Source organism: Bos mutus, chromosome 24 (genome assembly GCF_027580195.1).
Source record: "Bos mutus isolate GX-2022 chromosome 24, NWIPB_WYAK_1.1, whole genome shotgun sequence".
Classification (NCBI taxonomy): domain Eukaryota; kingdom Metazoa; phylum Chordata; class Mammalia; order Artiodactyla; family Bovidae; genus Bos; species Bos mutus.
Window position 1 is genome coordinate 47,005,340 of NC_091640.1, and position 9,661 is coordinate 47,015,000.

The 9,661-nt window shown below is 38.2% G+C and overlaps 1 protein-coding gene across 1 annotated transcript in view; it reads right to left on the reverse strand.

Moving 5' to 3' along the window:
* Positions 1-9,661, reverse strand: part of SKOR2 (SKI family transcriptional corepressor 2) — a 35,080-nt gene that overhangs the window by 19,322 nt on the left and 6,097 nt on the right. The window lies entirely within an intron of this gene.

Genomic DNA, 9,661 nt, shown 5'->3' on the forward strand with positions numbered 1-9,661 from the left:
AATTGATAGGTTGTTTAAGAGGAAATCAACCTAAGTGAGAGGTGTGAAATAAGTCATGTTACTTTCTAACAATCACATGCTTACTGATGATAATTTCTTAACCATGATAATTTCTTAGCTACTTGTCTTCAACCATACAAACTATATTATGGATAGAGCTTAGATTGTTGTTCTTAACTATTTTGCAGGGGCTAACTAGAATGATAGCAAGACAAGAAAGTGTATTGCTAAGTCATAAATTGAGTCTATATAATTCAGAAAACATAAGCAAAGAAATGTAATCATTCAACTATCAGAATTTTTAAAAAATCTCAACTTGCTATAGGCAATTATCCAAATAATTTAATTAAGCTTTCCATTTTCCTCTAAAGAGAGGTGGCAGTCCAGCAAACGTGCTCTGAGGAGGTTTCTTGAATCCCCTTGTCTCTCCCTTGGGTTCACTCTCCTGTGTCCTTGGTGCTGTTTCCTTGCAGCCTTCTGCACCTAGTAGGCAGCGTACTATTTGGAAGCAGGTGCTCTGTCTTTCTGTATGGCCAGTGCCTAGCGCAGTGCCGGTCACATGCTAGGTACTCAATAAAGTCTTTCCAGCTGTCACTGAAAGGGACCCTGGGCAGTCATGAATTCTAAATTATAGCACAGACCAGATGGACCATTTCAGTTCTCTTCTCATTGTTTTTTAATTTTCCCTGCTCAGCAAGAAATAGAATGGAAGTGGTCCTGGGCACCTGCAGGAATACTGGAGAACTTCACTGTGAAGGTAAAAATTTCTGCAAAGAGAAGAGCAGAATTTCTTCCCAAAGCAGCAGCCTATAGTATCAAGGACAGACAGAGAAATCTTCAACATGATATTATAACCAGCGATGCTATAGCTTACCTGATGACTGTCAGGAGTATGTGTGTGCAGATGAGCATGTGTGCATATGTAAATACAAATACACAAATGTTCACAAGCATGTGCATAGTTACGGGAAGACACGTCCCCTGGCTCCCCATTGTTAATAATATCCAGGGCATACCTGAATTCCTTAATGGAAGCCATTTTCTGTACCATCTAGATCATATTTGCACAAACTCATTCTCACTCTTATCTTGGACATTACCTCTCTTACAGACTTTTGAATATTAATACTTTGGCTTTCTTCTCCATATGGTAAAATGATGAGAAAATATCTGCGAAGCATTTTACATACACATCTCAACATAATTCCTATAAATCAGTATTATCTAAAAGAAAGTCTTCCGTGGTGGCTCAACTGGTAAAGAATCTGTCTGCAGTGCAGGAGACCCAAGTTTGATCCCTGAGTCAGGAAGATCCCCTGGAGAAGGAAATGGCAATCCATTCCAGTATTCTTGCCTGGAGAATCCCATGGATAGAGGAAGCCTGGTGGGCTACAGTCCACCAGGTCACAAAGAGTTGGACATGACTGAGCAACTAACACTAAAAGAAGAGTAACATGAAAGTTGACCACAAATCATACAGACATAAATCAAGAATGTGTGCGTGCGTGCTAAGTTGGTTCAGTCATGTCTGACTCTTTGTAACCCTATGGACTGTTGCTCACCAGGCTCCTCTGTCCATGGAAATCTCCAGGCAAGAAAACTGGAGTGAGCTGCAATGTTCTCCTCCAGGGGAACTTCCCCACTGTGGGACTGAACCCACGGCTCTTACATTTCCTGTACTGGCCACTAGTGCCACCTGGGAAGCCCCATCAACCAAGAAAAATGGTTTAAAAATGAAGATAAATTCATATTATGTGCCGCTTTGCCTATGTTTACTTTAGAGTCAGCTAACCAGTTAAACTCATAGATGTTTCATATTTACATACTGAGGTTGAACAAGAAATGAAATGAGCCTGCACACATTTCTGTACCTATCTACAGAACACAGTGAGATCTCATCATTCTACGACTTCCCCAACCACTCAACACATGCTTTAAATGAGATAGTTTCTGAATAAGCAACTCCAGAATCCATTTGCTTATCAGTTTCTTTTTGATCTATTAATGTATTTTGTGGACTATTTACCTTATATTACATTTCAACTAGATAATTAATTTCAAAAATTAATATATGATATGTAAAAATGTATATCTTTTCCACTTCACAGTAAGTTTACATATCTATGAAGCATTAAACAAATTGGTAGTAAATGAAAACTAAATAAGTAACAGGCAAATCTACTGGTGACATTTATAATAAACTTTCATCCATTTTGTGGAGGTTTTAATAACATTTTACATCAGTGTCTATTTTAAACAGATATTTTGCTACAGCTTCTCAGGAAAATCTGCCAATTTTGAGTTCAGAAGGTTCAAATGTCTCACTTACAAAGAGTTTTAAAAGTGGGTCATTGTCAGGTAAATAAGAGGCACAGAAGCGTCAGCTGCCTTTTGTGCGTCCTTTACTGGACCGTTGCCTTTTGTATATTACTGATCTGTGAAAACCAGATTCTTAATGGTGGTTAAAAATGACCTCTGGGAGACTGGATATGTTTGTTCACTACTACTGCTAATGTTTTCCATCTGGTTAAAAGAAAAGCAAGCAGTCTAATACTAGATTAAATAAATGAGATTTAGTTGATGATGAGCTTCCCATTTTTATACCTATTCCATCAGGTTGAATGCATTTTACTTTTCCAAAATTAATGAATGGGTTTGGAGACATCCCAAAACTAAAATGCTTACTATCTTCCCATTATATTCCCCCTTAAAAAAGTTAAAAAAGTTACACAAAGGCCAGGGTGGAGGGGGGCATGAGATCTTAATTATAAAGAAAATGGTTGAAAATAGCTTAAAGTTGGAGAATGATGGATAATTCAGGCATAAAATCCATCCTGTGGATGGACGCGATGAAGAGCCGCGACTCTAGATGAGTCTACACAAACGCACATTCGTGGCATTGCCTGTGAAGCCTGTTCGCCCCAGGAGGGTAGAGACAGTGCAATCGCACATCAGAGAAACTCCACTTCTGCTGACTGCAGCGGAGCCCAGAGAGCCTGGAGCCACATGGTTCCTGCTTCCCTGGTCTCTCCAGGGTCCTCTGGGACCAGGCAGTCCCACACTTCCACCCGACCCTTGGTTCTGCCCTCACTCACACAGCCATCAGAAATTGGAAATACAAGAGAGATGGATGTGAGAATTCGCCATGCCAAAGCAGGCATGAGCAGTAAATAGCAGATGAAGGGGGAACTGGAGTATCCAAAGAGGGGAAAAAACCTTAAAAAAGCCAATAGATTGACCAGGGCTACATTTCAAGGCATAATGGTAATGACTTTCTGTTAAACACCATGGCACACCTCTGCTTACAGACCCTGCATGTGGTCTACACTGCACGATCCACTCCAGGTTCTCCAGTGACCCTGTCCCATCCAGCTCCACGAACCTGAATTTCTCTGTCACTAAACACAAACCCTTTCCCCAAGGCAGCCTTTTGTTTCCTACATCTGCTGGCTCTGTTTTAGGTGGTTTCTCTTCCCTAAGCTGCACCCCCACTAGTCCATCCAATATCAGAAGTCCCCCAAGTGGCAGTGACTCTTTCCTACGCTAGTTTGGTCTTCCACAGCTAGAAAATCTGCTTTCTGAAGGCAGAGGAATCCTGCCCTACAGGTAACCCCCAATGCCTCTGCTCTAGGGAAGGGTACAGGTACATTCCACAAAAGCCTGTAATTCATTTAATCCAATCTGGTTTCTGAAAGAAATACAAATTAATGTTACTGTAAAACTCCAATTATCATAATGTTTTTCAAGCACTAACTCATTCCTACAGACCAAAAAAGCATATTTTGATCCATTGTACAGTCTAAGCTTTATTCTCTATTTTCAGTTAACTGGAGAAGTTTGTGATTCTTTCAATTTCTGTTTCTATCTGACATTTGGAAAATTTCTTCCAGGGACAAACAAAACTATAGCACTGAATATTAACCAAGACATGAAAATGCTAATGCACATCCATGTCTGCTGTGGTCTCCAACTGCAAAAAAAAAAAAATAATAATCTTACATTTTTTTAGAGCTCATTTAATTTGAAGAGCCAAATGAGTAGGTCAGATAACCTGTTCTGTTTGTTGGTGGCTGTGAGATGGGAGGAAAAGTTGATTAAAAAGATATTATGTTCTCAAGCTAAACTTAAATTCAATAAATAAGATCATTTAAGTCTTGTATCCTGCATGTGTACAGGGCATCTAAGTACATAGGGTACAATGTAAAATGCCTGACATTTGGATGAAGAATAAAACTGTTGGCGTTTGCAAATCCCGCCTATGGAAATACATCCTCCTTCCTTCTCCTTTCAACCCCACTCTTTCCTACTCCTTATCTTGGCTGTCTCCCTTTTAAAGTCTCCTTTGAGCCTGCAAACAGCACTCAGTGGCATTACACTAGCCAGCAGCCCCAGGGGTTAGCAAGTTGCTTGTCTTTGAAAGGTCCTCTCTGTTCCCCCAGGATGACTGTTGACAACTGATGAAAAACATTTGGAGAAAATACATTTCAGAAAATGCACACTGAAGGGTAAATTTAGTCAATGAAACTATTTCGGTTTGAGGCTGTGTCTATACATGAGATACACATGCATTCTAACATTTGGATGAGGAATAAAAAATTTCATCCACATGTTTTTGTCATTCATGGGGACTCATGTGCTACTACGTGTTCTGGTGCAGGGGAGCAGACCCTGGAAGAGAAGGCAAGATGTGTACGCAAAGCTTCTTGTCTGCACACAGTTCCCAGGGCACTGTCATGCTCTCTGGGCTGGGCTGAGGTCCCGCCCTCTGCCTCCCGGCAGCCCCAGCACAGGCCTGGCATCTGTTGATTGAGAGACTCTTCTTATGTATGTTTTACTTGCGAAGAAACACTGAATTTTCATAATTAATCTTAGTTTTATAATCTGACGTTAAGACTTCTGGAAGTTAATTTTTTGTTTCCCTAACAATCTATCTTAGAGGTACAATTTGGATGGGGTCAAAGTTAATCTACAATTTATATAACTGGTACTTTGAACAATAATCAAGATTTAGCACAATGTATGGTTTAGAGAGGTTTTTAAGAACATTTTGCATTAAGGTATTAAAAAATCAATTACACAGAAAGCAAGGTTAAGTAATTTTCTCCTCTATCAGTGGGACGTGGACTTGTGTTAATTTCTTGGTGTTAAAGTCTACATTAAACTCCTCCCCTGTGACTTTTGGCACTGTAGTGAGGTCACAGAACAGAAGAGAAAAGAAAATCAATACCACTGGAGAGGGTATGCTACAAAATGAGCTAACTAAATATTAATTCCATTAACCAAAAAGAATGAACAAGAGCAAGATTAATATCGGTGGGTTTATAGTTTGTGATCAAAATTTATCGTGAGTTGCATACACGTTGCTTCTTGAATCAACATATCAAATTTTTTTGATTAATGAATTGTGAGTTCATTTAGAATTCTCTTGAGTTCTAGAACTTGTCAATTAATGCTATTTTTAATTTTTTTTCTGAAGAGTTTTAAATTGTCCTTCTCTGTCTCCTTGAGTTTCATATATCTTATTAAAAGCCACAAAAAGAAAATGTTTCCATAAATAAAAAGAAATTTACATCTGAAATATGAGGATTAGTTCATTTCAAATACATATATTTAAATACCTCAAGTCATTGTTCATAAAAATATCGGTAGTAATTTAGAGGTGTATAAACTGAGACCCAAAGTAGTCAAAGGCTTACCCAAAGTCATCTAGTAGGTAAGAGAATTAAAACTCAGATCTACCAATCTATGCTTTTTAGAAATTTTCTTCTTCTTTCATTAAAAAAAAAATCATAAGCGTGTTTTAAAATAGAATGGAATAATAAATCAGAGTGCCTCATCCGCTATATATTCATGAGAAGTGTAACTGCTTCTTACTATTCTCAGGAATCTGTCCATAGCATATTAAGTACACTAGAGAATCATACCAGTGAAAATCAAATTGATTTTAAAACTTCTATACATATAACAAGATGCAGCCATGCTGAGAGTCCAATGGTGCTGGCGTTTCTACACAATGAAAGGGATTGAAATCGAGGATGACTCCACTTCACGTGATTTCCTTGACCTGCAATAGCTTTCCGCTGTCTCACCGGCTTACCCCACTGCATTCAATTTCAAATCACTTAACTTCACTGAAGTTATTCAAAAAGGATATGCAAAACTTGACTCTGGGATTGCAAGCAAAATGCTGTCATTTATACTTTTGAGTAGGTAATATTTTGACCAAACTGGCATCCCCGTAATCTTATATTACTTGGCTTTAAAGCCATGGGTCTTATTTTAAAGAGCCCTATAGATAAAGGTTTTGGATTCTGGGTGATTTTGGCTGCTTAAAACTTTGTTTGGTCCCTCTAATTACAAAGAAGTATAATATCTGCTATGAGTAAGGTTAATGACCACTAACAGGAAGGATTTTAAAAAATCTTTAAAAAATGTAATTTCTTTGAAATTGCTGAAAAGTAACAGTTACCAGGGGCTTCCGTGGTGGCTCAGCTGGTAAAGAATCCAACTGCAATGCAGGAGACCCAGGTTTGATCCCTTGATTGGAAAGATCCCCTGGAGAAGAGAATGGCTACCTACTCCAGTATTCTTGCCTGGAGAATTCCATGGACAGAGAAGCCTGGTGGGCTACAGTCCATGGGGTTGCAAAGAGTCAGACACGATTGAGCAACTAACACTCACTTTCACTCAACAGTTACCAAGAGGGCTGAAAGGTGGAACAAAGGCCAAACTTAATTAAAATGGTGAACTAAAAAAACAAACTAGAACTAAATATTGTTGCTAAACTGAATCTGTATTAGGGACATATTGAAGCAAGTCTTTACCTTTATGTTTAGAAAAAGGTCAGAAATTTCCTGATGAACTATAATTACGATGTCATGGGAGTGAAAAATTCATGTAAAAATAAAAAATTGCATACTGACTTGTTAGGTAGTTTAAAAAGACATTTCATTATTCTATGTTATACTGTATATGCACAGAAATAAAATACTGATATTATCCAATAATGATTGAATTACACACTGGCTAAAGAGACATATGGCTATATAAATCTTATGGCGTGTTACATTGTTTTAGATTACTACAGTATTCATACTGTCTTACAGCTCATACATTTCCTCTTTTTTATTGAAAGTAACTTGAGAGCAGGGACTGGTATTGATTCTACCTCTGAATCTCTAGAGCCTGGAGAAATAGCTAGCATACAGTAGGTGTTAACAGACACTTGCTCCTTGGAAGAAAAGTTATGACCAACCCAGACAGCTTATTAAAAAGCACAGACATTACTTTGCCAACAAAGGTCCGTCTAGTCAAAGCTATGGTACTTCTAGCAGTCACGTATGGATGTGAGAGTTGGACTATAAAGCTGAGTGACGAAGAATTGATGCTTTTGAGCTGTGGTGTTGGAGAAGACTCCCGAGAGTCCCTTGGACTGCAAGGAGAGCCAACTAGTCCATCCTAAAGGAAATCAGTCCTGAATATTCATTGGAAGGACTGATGTTACAGCTGAAACGCCAATACTTTGGCCACCTAATGAGAAGAACTGACTCATCTGAAAAGACTTTGATGCTGGGAAAGATTGAAGTTGGGAAGAGAAGGGGATGACAGAGGATGAGATGGTTGGATGGCATCACTGACTCAATGCACCCGAGTGTGAGTAAGCTCTGGGAGTTGGTGATGGGCAGGGAAGCCTGGCGTGCTGCAGTCCATGGGGTCACAGAGAGTCGGACATGACTGAGCGACTGAACTGAACAGCAGGTGTTCTGAAATATTTGGGGAGTAATTGAGTAAATAAACAAGTGAATGCTATCACATACATGTGGAAGTTAACAGTCGTTACATGGGGAAAAATAACTCCATTCACCAGCAAGGCGTTCTGGATAAAGCAGTCTATTGCTACCACTCCAAAGCAATTCATCACAAGACTTCATAATTTTTTTGGTTCATCTGGATTTTTGACACTTTGCTAAATTAATGGATTCTTGGAGTTTGATCTTAAGTAAGTACCTTAATACCAAAACAGGCCAACTGGGGCCTCCCAAGTGGCTCAGTGGTAAAGAATCCGCCTGCCAGTGCAGGAGATGCAAGAGAAAGATCCCTTGGAGGAGGAAATGGCAACCCACTCCAGTATATCTTGCCTGAACAATTTTATGGACAGAGGAGCGTGGTGAGCTGCAGTCCATACGGTTGCAGAGTTGGACATGACTGAGCAAATGAGCATGTACACACAGGTCAACTGAGTGACCATTTTGGGATTTTCTCCAATGTGCATTCCATTGTGAAGACCATGAGTTGATCTGCCCTACAAGGACGGACAGCCAAAAGTACTGCAAGTCCTACAAAAGCCCAAACTCCCTAACACTTTCGGCAAAGGAACCATGAGGATGAAATTCTCATGACTCCAGGATAAATTTTAAAAAATATATTCTTCCCCCAAACATTTGTTTATTTCAATAATATATTTTCATCCCTTTCATGTCCCACCTGTCTCCCATTCAATATAGGATAATAATAATACGATATAACCTACTACCTACATGCTTCCCTGAATAATGTGAGAATGAAATTGTAATATGGAAAATCGATGTGGAACAAGTTTCTCTGGGAATCTGTATCAAATTAATTATTGTGAGGGAGGGACTCGTGATAGATCAATAGTATGACTAGGTGTTATTACCAACATAACTATTGACTGTGTGCCCTGAGTTCCAGGCACTGAGGAATTTTATGTGAACACAGACCCTGACTATACTTTTACTTCCTTCCTTTTGGCATTCGTATTTCCATCTGAACGTCAAACAACAGTCTAGTCTGTGGTTTTGATCCACTCTTGCTATCATCCTTGGTTCTAATGCCTGTCTTAGGGTTTACTGAACTTACTAAGTATGGGGGAACCAAACCCCTTCCAAGGCCAGGAGGAACTCATATTCAAATAGAACCAGTCCAGTCATGAAAATTGGAGGAAGACAAAGAAGAGAAATTCAGTTTTTAACAAATCTACAGAGACTATTCACGTATATAGAATCAAGAAGAGGTAATTCAGTAAAGAAATCAATATGTTCTAACACATTTAGATTTTTAATGGGTATACACATTTGTTGAAATGTTGATTTAAAATTTTTATAAGAATTATGAATACTAGCTATTAAGTACAAGGTAAGAAATTAAAGTTCCAAAAAGATGGTTTCAGATTGTGAAACTTGGATCTTCTCATTAAATCTATGAAAACTATTTTAACAATTTAAACATCAAATTATACCACAATTTTGTACAAATTATTGACAACTCTTTAAAAACTATGTACATTTTAGATCTTTTATAGAACATTTATAAAATTTTATTTTTATTTTCTTTAAAATTTGCACCCAGAGTTAGAGCTTAGACCCAAAGAGACTTCTAGTGAGTCATGCTTTAGCAAAATGAAGTCTGATGTGAATTATTCCCTAAATGTGTTATTTTATATTAAATACATATATAGTATAATTTGAACTTTAAAATCACCAATAGCCAACTCCAAAATTAAAACCTCCAAACTTAAAATTAAGCATATACATTACAAAGTACTAATTTTAACAAGCCACACGAAATTAAAACTTGTCTTAAGTAAATGAAAAGTGGGATCCCTATCCTGTCTCTGAGTGGGTTATACATTATTTTGAAA